At 34.8% G+C, this 11,849-nt stretch overlaps 1 pseudogene; it reads right to left on the reverse strand.

Annotated features, from left to right (window-relative positions):
* Positions 1-9,402: 9,402 nt before the first annotated feature.
* LOC149170791 (uncharacterized) lies at positions 9,403-10,154 on the reverse strand (annotated as a pseudogene).
* Positions 10,155-11,849: the final 1,695 nt, after the last annotated feature.

Genomic DNA, 11,849 nt, shown 5'->3' on the forward strand with positions numbered 1-11,849 from the left:
TTGGGAAGACCTCACCCTAATTCTGCATAAGCGTCCTACTCTAAACAAAGGCAAACGAGACAAGCTTTAGTTGGGGCACCTTTCAAAAGGTATGTTCTCTCTTAAAGAATCTTATTCAACACTTTCTACCTCATCTAACCAGGTTCCTGACCCATTATGGAAACAAATCTGGTACTCAAAGTTGTGGACCAATATATCATCTTTTATTTATCTCATCGGGCATGGAAAGATCCTTACATGGGATAAAATCAGGAAAAAGGGCTTCTGCGGCCCCTCTAAGAGCCCCTATTTCATCTTGTGCAGTTTCAGTCCAGGTCAGGTGGGAACTAGTTTTTCTGGAACAAATGAGTAGTAGTGGTCCTCTTCGGTCCATTTATAGGCTTCTTTGTTGCTGGCTGGAACCATTGGAGCGATAATCTCAAGCTCTTGTTAATCTGGCTCGTGGGTGGGCACCTTAGGTGAGGTGCATATTTCTGGCTCATGGTAGGTGGTTGTTTTTATTTATTACATGTAATCGACACCATGGGAATGGAGGTTCAATTGGGGCTGGTGGTGTCTCCTTCTATATGGGGAGTTCGAGAAGTGTTGGGAGGGTGGTATTTTGTTCATTCTAATGGATCTACGAAAGCCATCCATGCACCCTGTTCATCACTCAGGGTATAAATGTTTCCTTCAATCTTGACAATGAAGTCATCCAAGAAAGGATTACATAATCTTATATACTAGGTACACGTGTGCATGTTGGGTCCCGACTAATCACACGCGAAATTGATGAATAGACATGAGTATTTTGTTAATATTATCACCATGTTCATATGGATCAAAACATATTTCCACGAAGATACTATGTCATCCATAACCAAAATATCATCCACATATATACACAAGTTAGTTATTGATATGGAGTTATCTACTGTATGGTATGTACAAGTATTATTACACCAGAATGTCACAACTAATCATCAACGGAATTATTTTACCAAGGTCCCTTAATATTGTGGTAAAAACTCATCGGGAAGAATTAAATTGGAACTTCGAAGTTTAATTTTGTGTTATTGTGACTAGGTTAGGTAGGAGGCGTCATCTGATATCCTGACAACAATATCAACATATTTTACCGAACAACTATCTCTTTCACCAAGTTTCTCGATTGAGGCCCTAAATTTCATAGACGCCTGCTCACATTTCTTAGAAGAACATAATATGCCATCCTCAAAATCCTCACAAAATCCTCCACCTCCTCAAGTTAAAAATAATATTAGGGGAAGGAAAAATTATTTTGGATCCTAACACACAAATAGGATTTTTGCTACTTGTTGTATCAAGAAATATAATTCTATTAATGAAACAACATGACTATGTAATCAACAAATGTTAACACTCAAAATAGTTTTGTGAAAAAATTCCATCACCTAAGAAGAAAATATAGACGAAGGAGATACTAAAGATGAGGCTCCCATAATAGCTACAACTTAACCTCCACCAACCAATATCACATTCTAGTAGTTTGAGTTAATTTCATTGTCCCTCTTTAATGCATCCATCACTACAACACATGAACTCTTGAAGCCTAATATTTTCATATATTGAAAAGTCTTGGTGGATACAATCCCTCTACTCTAGTACTTATCACATGGATATGTTGTCAATATATTGTGTGTGAAACTTAAGATAATTTGTGATCCCATTTTTAGTATCATGAATTAAATATTCCCATCCATTCTCTACTTTATTTTGTATAAACATGAGAAGGAGACATGAAAACTTGACAGACTAGTGACTTGACATACTAGTGACATGACTTCTAAATAATCTACAACATCATAAGATGATCCATAGAAACATCAATAAAATTCAACCCATATTAAATAGTTATCAATTTAATAATTCATTATATAGTTTAATATATGTCATTTTCTAAATAAACCATGGTTGATAATAATTTTGTTAACAATAACAAAAAATCTTATATAATAGAATATGTTTGTGTTTTTCGTTAGAAAAAACAAAGTTGATTGTATTTCTATTTGATTTTAAAAAATACACATAGTAGATACTTATAGACTTCACAAGGAATTGAGGTCATTATATTCTCGTTACAAATTTCTATCTCAATATTTAAAATTAAAGCAAAAATATTAAGAAGCCCATAACCCTTTACAAAATTGATTGTAAACATCTAGTATTTTAAATATTTATAATTAAATTATATACCATGATAAAGGTTTAATTACTTCCAATAAGGAAATGATGTACTCTATTGTCACCTAGAATAGAGTACTCTCACAAAGTTCTATATAGATATGATATTCTATTCACTCAAGATTGATTATTGAAAAAAATATTTGGAGTTCTACTCTTCACCTAGTCATAGACCTTATTGCTCCAGATATTTCAAAAACAAGTCATGCATGAGACATCAATCCATTACTCTGTTGTATCTTCTTAGCCTTGTCGTCAATTAAACAAGCAAAAGTGATGCAATCTTCTCCTTCTTCTCCCTCCTTATATAGAATACATTGATAGTAAGGAATGCAACCCCTATGGTCCACCTATCATTATATAATTATTCCTTTGTCATAACATTTCCCATTCACATAAACCTACATTATATATTATTCTTTCTTTGTCTTTAATTTTGTAATAATCAATATAATAATTAATTAGTAAAATTTATACTTGTTACAAATTTCAAATTTATGAATGGAATGTCAAGAAAAGGTATCATGTAGATATTGAACATTGCATGTCTTAAATCAATATAGAATTTTCATATATTTAAAAATTGCAACCACTAAAAGCTACACCAATGCTCGATTTTCACATATCAAACAAGATTTTAGAAGGAGACCAAAATGCGATATGAACACCACCAATGTAGAACTTTAATTTGAAAATCCCAAAAACCCAACTTTCTCATTCAATAAGAAAACGATAGATAGGAAATGTAGGTGAAAATGTTGAAAAACATAACCATTTGGTTCTTTCTCATATAACTTTTCTTGATGAATGAAAATAGTGTATTCCTTTGTAGAAAAGTATGAGCTCTGAAATGTTCCATGATAATCGCGTATTATTGGAGCTTTGTTTTCAAGGCAAAGTCCAACGTTCACTCTAAACTAACTATGATCATCAATAACCTCTTGGTGAATTCTAGTAGTCAACCAGTAAACTAACCGCATTAGAATTGGAAACCGAATAGGTAAAAATGAAAATTAAGTATGTTAACAAAAGAGTTCAATAAGACCTTCAATTTGGTTACTCATGCCTACTAGGGATATACTTCCATTAAATTAAATCATAACACAAGCAACAATGCAACAAAGTATAAGTGATCTGAATGATGATGTTACCAAAGATGTAAGTGAAGGACTGGGAAATTTATGGTGATGATGGGAATGATAGATCTCGAAGACAACATGATGATGTTGTTGGAGAGGGACATATCATTTTGGAGGAATGGATTTAGTTTCTAAAAGGGTCTCAACTCAATCTACGCAATTGGATCGGTTGTTTATCTCAAATACTGTGAGATTGGTTAAATTCAGCATATCAGGTTCATGATGGTAGGAGAGGGAGGTGAAATAGGGATGGGAAGCTTAACGGTCCTCCACAAGGAAAATATATGCTTGCATGTAAACGTAAAGGGAATGCTAGGGGGCTAATTTGATGCAAAGCAAGGGTGAATTATGCCTTTCTGAATGCACATCATGAGATTGTGTTTAAGATTCACCATTCTGAAGTTGCAAGAAGAGTAGAGTGTAAGAACAAGAGAGAAGCTAAACATATTGTGGGTTGAGAAGAGGGCCAAGAAGGCACTTTCTGGTTCTTCCTCTTTTAGATTGGAGACATAATATTTAAGAGTGTTTATAAGGTAGATAGTAAAGATGATATGGATTGTCAAGAATATGCTGGCAGGGCTATTGTTGGATTGTCACAGTGGAAAAAATCTTCTAATGGATAAAATGAATGCTTGCTTCCAAAGAAAATTTCAATGTTGAGGAGCAACTTGGGATGGGTAGCTGATGGTTCCCTAAGCTAGGTCAAGTGCTTGTAATGGATTAAAGATCAACTTCTGCTACAAAGTCTCATGAGGAATATGATTATGCAATAAATGCACATGAAAAATTGGAAGTCAAAGTCTAGGACTCATTACAAAGAAGTGGTTTAAACAGTGACCACTAAGTTTTCAATGGGATCCAAAATTTGACTTTCTCAAAATTGAATGAAGTTGGAACCACTCTGAAACAACCCTAAACAATTAATGTTAATATCCAAAATTTAAGTAAAAGTTGACATTATCCTTAACTTTCCTTTTCAAAAGGGGAAGCTAAGGAGAACATCAACTTTTACTTTAACTTTAAAAATTAAATATTACCATTAATTACTTAACTTAGGTTTTGTAGGGCCCTCGGGTTAAGATATTTTTTTTCCTTTTCAGTATTTTATTAAAAAATAATATTTGGTGGTCATTAGCTATGTTTTGCTACATTCTTCAGAATTGGTCAGTTTAGTAGAGAACTAGTCACTTTAGTGTTTTAATGTAGATTCAATAAAAGACCAGCCTTAGCCGATCTGAACCACCAAACTAGACTAGTACAACTCTAAAACCATTGGGACCAACCAATTCCACTGTTCTAGGCTAGTTCTAATAAGAGTGTGCCCTTCTCATCTTCCTCACAAGTCGTTTTGTTGGATTCTTTCAAGAATGGTGATTTGGAGAGTGCCATAAACTGTCGGACTATTGTGAGCACCTAAGATCATAAGTAGTTAAGCCTTGACAAACAGAAATTTGCAAGGAACTAGTACATACATCCTGAAACATATTTAGTGAGGACGTGCATGCAAGTAACTATTACAGGCCTCCCAAGATATTTAGTGAGGATGTGCATGACCAAAAATCATTAGAAAGAATTTTCTACCCTCAAAAACCCTACCCAAACATTGAAGTATGGTGCAAAACAAATTGATGGTAGGCTATTAATGCTACCAACAATCATTCCCTCTCCAATTCCACAAGAATCTCCTACTCAAGCTACCTCCCCCACTATGGTTATAGTAAGTTCTTGCATTTGTGTGAGCTATAAGAAATTAAAACTGCCTTGGAATCTCCACCAATCTTAGGGAACTCAACTTCTTTGCATGCCCCAACTATTTTTGGTTGAATGATCAGTTAACTAGATGATCACTGAGTTTGACTGAAGACCCACTACTTAAATGACCTTCCACTAGTTCCTCCAAAAGTTAGAACTAGTTTAACTGACAACAACATGAGATAATTTACCTTTATTGCTAAAAATTAGCAATCACATATGTGGAACTGCACTCTAAGTCCTCCAACTCGAATTTATTGAGTAAACTAGGTGACACAAGCCATGTCACACAAGTTAACATCGTCCAAGTTGTCTCTTGATGTGGAAATTCGAATTTTTTCAATTTAATCAAGGAAAAATCAAATTGAGAATTTCTTGCTGCATTTTTCAACACATAGTTCACTGGAATGTATTACTTTCACTATGAACTCGGCATAATTCACATGTTAATTTCATAAGGTTTTGGGCTGATGTGGTTCTATATGTTGTGTATATAAAGAATAGGTGTCCATCTCTTGCTATTAGAAACAAGACTCCCTATGAAATGTGGTATGGCCACATTCCTTTGGTGAGGCATCTCATGGTTTTTGGTTCCTCCTGTTATGCCTTCATACCTAAGGAACAGAGAAAAAAACTCAGTGCAAGGAGTCACAAATGTATCTTCTTTGGGTACTCATACCTCTAAAGTATACCATCTCTATGATGAAGTGAATAAGAAGCTTATACTATCTAGAGATGTGATCTTTCTTGAGGCTTCCATGATTGACAATGTTATTGAGTGGTAGCTTAATCATTTGGATAGATTAAAAAATGCAAAGTATTTTCAAGAGTTTGATAGTAATATTCCAAATCTCCTTCTCTTAGCTCTATACTTTCTATGAAGAACCTTGAAGAAATCAGGTTGAAGGAATTCCTTCCCCTGCTTTGTCAGGAAAGAGCTAAGAGACTTCTAGCAGCAAGTAGCCAAATCTAATAAGTAGTGAGGGTACATGCAAGATACGAAGCAAGGATTAATGCAAAGGAATAATGCAAAGTATTGTACTGACTATATACATATCATCAAACAGCTTTCATCCCACTTAGGATGCCTTGCGTCGTGCTTGGTTAGTCATAAGATCATGTTGGTCAGAACCTCTGTAGCTTAAATAAACAAGTGGTATTTCTCTTCATCTTCTAAGCTATGTAATAAACAAGTGAAAGGGAGCAAGACACGTAGAGGAAACACATGGAATGACTTTCATTTCTTGCAACCATGCATGTCATTGAAGACAGAATGATACAACAACGATAAGAAAATTTTTAAGCTAGAGTAAGAGGTGTATTTCAAAAGATGTGCTTTATTTTCCATAACTAGCCTCCGAAGGGTTATGCATCAGATGGAGTCTTCATGCGGTTCCAATATTCTATCATACCTTGGGTTCCTTGGTCTGCTTATTTTTCTCCTTAGCTCCTTGAGAGTCATCTATCATGTCATCTTTCTCCGTGGCCCCTAAGAGACATAATTGTGTAGTTTCATCGAGTAGTGACTATTGTAGGATGAGGCCCTAGGAGGACACATTTACACTGTTTTAGCCGGATGAAAGGAATTTCTATGTGATGAGGCCCTGGGAGGACACATCTACACAATTTCAGGATGCAAGGCAGACTAGGTAGTCAAGGGATAAAACTACACAGTTTCTAGAGACATTGGGTTCCAACTGAGGGAAGGACATTGGAGGAAACCACTATGCAGTTTTGAATGCTAAGGGAGGTTGGGATTTCTGCGCACTGCATAGTTCCAATAGGCAAGGGAAAATCTTGAGGGTTAGATATGTGAAGTGTGCAGTTCAGGAAAGATGGATGAGACTAGGTTGATTTGGAAACTACGAAATTTGGCTAAGTGTGGGATCAGTGGAACTATTGTGAACAATGATAAAACTTGACTACAATCACACACTTGAAAACTTAGCGATACAACATAGACCATCCAGAACATATAACACATACTTCGCTTAACAACAACCTTTGTGGCATCTTACAGCAAGTGCGCTTTGATGATAGACTTTGGGAGGATAAAGGCAACACTTGTGTAAGAGTGTGTGAAATGAGTGTGAAACATGTCTATGTGGGGAGGAAAACCCATTCTCATAAAGATTTCCCCTTGAATAAAAAAAAACCTCCCTTTGCATGACAAGCGATAACCCACATGCCCAAAGATGACACATTCTATGTAAAAATAAAAGCATGAATGACTTTTAAGATCGAAAAGGGGAGCTTGAGATCATCAACTTACCAATAAGTGACTAAGAAACGATCGATCACAATATCCATAGTAGGCTCCGAAATTTAAATGCAGGTCAAAAATTTCGAGGGTGTTACAGCCGCTACAACAAAGCCTTCACCTTCTTGGTATCTTCTTTTTCACCCAGTGTCTTGAATTCTACGAACTTGGAGAATGTCTCATCTTCCTTCCACATGAAGAAGATACAACACTTCTATGATAAGTCATCAATAAAAATGACAAAATATGCATCTAACAGTGTAGATTGTCGAGAAAGGTCCATAAACATCATAGTGGATCTTTTCTAGGACAGCATGTGCTTTGTCGTCCCGACCATGGAATGTGGATTTTATATACTTCCGCAACGTACATCCTTTGCATATATCATACTGCTTAAGTTCTCATTTAGGGAGGCGAGTGGTTATTTGTTGTATAATATTTGAGGTACCATGATGCAAATGACCAAGTATTTTTTGCCAAAGTTCATCGACATCGCAACCTGCAATTTCTCTGCCTTAGTGCTTAATGCAACACAGTCTTCCACATCTAGCTTATACAGGTTCCTCACACGAACCCCGATCTACTTCACATGTCCCATGGCTATGTGTCTCAAGAACACTTTTCCTTTGTTGAATATCACTTCACAACCATGGTAAACCAACCACTTGGTGAATGCTAGTAGAGACCCCTAATCCTTTACCTTACCTTTTTTTAATAGTGCCTCGTATTGAAAATTTGAAGACAAACTATTTCTTTTCTCTTAAAAAATTGTCTTAAAACCCCCCTCCATGTAGCAGTGTCAAATGCAATGATAGAAAAGTTGTCTCTAATTGTATCATCAAATATGAAAGGGACAGAAGAGGAATTGATGTCCGAGAAATCTTGTCAGTAAAAGTTGCGTTCTTCTTAGTCGACTACCCCCACAAAACAAAGAGCCCAACAAATCGTTGTCTTTATATAAGATAACGTAAATGGTAAGTAAAATAACAACCTCGGTATAGGCGCAAGACAGTAGTTGCCTGCAAGCGGGCGGGATTAGGGCACACTATCAGATTTAATTTTGCAGTTGTTAGATAATATTGCTTTAAATTGATATGTTTGTGTCTTAATTGCTAATTGTATTAAATAGGTTTCATCTAAAGTGGCCATTATCTTAAATATAAAGTTTTGTCTTAAAATATTTTTGTGTGAAATGTTTTTGTCTTAGGTATAAAGTTTTGTCTTAACATAATTTTGTCTTAAATATAAAGTTTTGTCTTTAAATATTTGTCGCAAACTACTTTTGTCTTAAATATAAAGTTTTTTCTCAAAACATTTTCGTCTTAAATTATTTTTATCTTCAAATATTTTTGTCTCAATAAAATATTTGTCATAAAAATAATTTTTTGTGATAAAATATTTTTGTTTGGGTTAAGACCATTCAATTGATGTTAAATTTTAAGATTTCTTTTCCCTTAAAAAAAAATTAAATGAACTTGGTATTTTTTGAAGATGACCTTTATTTTTTGAAAATGACCTTGTTGTATTAGTGATTTAACCTAAAGAGATTGAGGCCACCGCCCATGCAGCCACGCCAACGAGTGGGAATTCGAAACGGGAAAATGTTTGTTCTCAACCTCTTTTAAGTTTATTGATCTTATATGATATTCAAACAGTTTATCCATAAATTAAAGTATCGAGCAAGAGCTGACATGGGTTTACTTGGAATAAAATCACTGAAATGGGGATAAGAAAGAAAACCTTTAACAAAGCTAAAATAAGATTTTACGGATAAATTTCTCTCCACAGATTTTGTCTTTAAATGGGAGGAAAGATAACTTCTGATGATTTATCCTACTAGAATAATTTGAAAGCTCCTAATGTCAAATACCAAATTTAAAGCAATGCTAAAGTATTCGCGTTTCATAATTTGCCAAACAATTCAAGGAATCAAATTTTGTGATGGTAAAAATGTTTGATGTCCTATATCTACATCTCCTTTGGACGAAATTGAACCAACAACTCTACAGATATAAAGAAAGCTTGCAAGTATTATATGCCATCAACAGTTTACAGAAATTGTCCATCGAATAACATAGCCTGGCCGAAAACTTTTCCGTTCATATAATCGTCAAGCTGAATAGCATCCCAGTCATTATTATACAATGCAAATTGTTGATAGTCTTCAAACTCGTTATCCAGGTGCCAGTTTTCACATAGATATTTAAGATCCGGGTTCTCGCGCAAACTCTCCGACGTTTCCTTCGAAGATGGACATGCTTCTTTCATGCCCATATCGGGGACTGGGGGAATGCCAAGCTCGTCGTCTGAAGCCTCTAGGAGATAACACAGATCAACACCCCAGTCTGAATCTCGGCTTTGACCTTCATGACCGCTATAAATATTGGAGCCCGCAGAGTTATCCCCAGAGTTGGAGGAAGGGTATGAAGTGGAACATGTCGCTACAATCTCTTCCTCTAGGCTTCTCATGACTCCTTTTATGAGTTCCTCACTGGGAGCGAATTCTTCTTCCTCATCCTCATCTGCCAAGGATTCATCTTATTGCAGTAGTTGAAGAAACAGGTCTGCTTTTTCTCCGTGAAAGCGTTTCGGCTCCAGGACATCAGCGGAATCCCCCAGAAGCTCAGGCTCACGGCCGCATTTTCTTAGCGGCAGCTCAGTCATGATTGAGAGACGGGTCGGAGATTCAAACTCAGATCACAACAGTGTTGCAAAGACGAGAGGATGATGATAGTTCGTCTACAGCCAAGAAAAAATGCTCTTTATTCATATGATAGCAGCGGATAGCTGGATTTTCTATATTGCATCTCCACTTTTTCTGGTATTTCTGCTACAAGACATATATAGGGACGACGGAAGAATATGGCAGGGTTAAAGAATAAGAACAGTTTGGAGACGGCGGACTTTTTCTGGTCCAAGGCATATATATAGAGGAAGGGACGACGGAAGAATATGGCATCCTTAAAGAACCAGAACAGTCTGGACGGCGGACTTTCTCGGGTACAATAAATAAATAAAAGGGACGACCGAAGAATATTGCGTCTGGACGGCGGGCATTTCTCCACTCATCCACCAAATGTAATTTTCAGCAATATTTAATTTGTTGGCGATGATAGGGTTACGCTGGTCGTCTCCAAACTCCACACTATTATGTTCTTAATTGCGTTTTCCATTGCATTTTTTACACTGGTATATTAGTTTTTTATTATTATATAATATATTATTAAGTTAATAGGTATGTTAATTGCGGAATAAGATATTTACAATTTTATTTAAATTATTAATAATTATATTATTTTTCTTAAGAAATTGATACGTAACGTCTTTGGAAAAAATATTTGCATAGTCAAAAGTTAGAAATCGGTTAAAAAAACTTCAAAAGATATAGCATTTTTTACGGTGGAAATGGATTCAGCATCATTAAAAATTTATGGGGCACTCAAAATCTTGAAGTTTGACCGCTATAACTTAGATCTACAAAAATCCCTCCCGGATTTTATCAAATTCTTGTCGGAATTTCCATGATTTCCAAAGCAATTTTGCAACCTAGTTAGACAAAATCTATGTATATAGGGAATTGACAATTGGGTCATTGTCAAACTAGCAAGGTTATAGCACTATAAAGTCCACACCATGTCCTCATCTTCATAGGGGATTTTGAACCTTAGATCTCTTTATTTACACAATACTTCCCTAATTGAATTGGGGTTAGGGACAATAACAAATATTTTAAAATAAAGTTATAATTTAATTTATTTTTATGGATTTTCAAATTATGTTGACAAACAAGTTTATCTTAGAATAAAACTTCCAGAATTATAATTTAATTATCAATAATTACTATGTGCATAGTAGATATTTAACCCAAAAAATATTAGAATATTCATAGTAATATATAAAAATTAGTAATTCTATTCTAATATTAACCACATAATCACAACAGTGATATTTATCTCTAAAACAATTATATTATTTTTGTTATTTTAACTAAATTGATTAATTAAAAAAATGTCATGGGAGTAAGTGTTTATAATCCATGGTAATGGCTCATGGTTTTGTAATAAAGTCTATCCACAAATAAATAAAAAATTCTATGGTAAAATAAGATAAATCTCCATAATTAATAATCTGATTCATATTGATTAAAACATATATGTGTTAGAGTTGAAAACATATTCTATATAATCTTCGCATATATTCTTCCGTGAAAGAGTTTAAAGCATACTCTATATATTATTCGCATATATTCTTCGGTGAAAGAGTTTTGAGGCTTGCTAAAAGAGTTAAACACGTACTTTATATATTCTTCGCATATATTCTTCAGTGAAAGAGTTTTGAAGCTCGGTGAAAGATTTAAACACGTACTTTACATATTCTTCGCATATATTTTTCGGTGAAAGAGGCTCAGTGAAAGAGTTAAAAACATACTCTATATATTCTTGCGTGAAAGAGTTCTGAGGCTCGATGGAAGAGTTAAAAACATACTCTATATATTC

This window comes from Pinus tabuliformis, chromosome 4_2 (assembly GCF_031772625.1).
Source record: "Pinus tabuliformis cultivar Carrire ecotype Pingquan chromosome 4_2, CPIR1, whole genome shotgun sequence".
In the NCBI taxonomy this organism is placed as follows: domain Eukaryota; kingdom Viridiplantae; phylum Streptophyta; class Pinopsida; order Pinales; family Pinaceae; genus Pinus; species Pinus tabuliformis.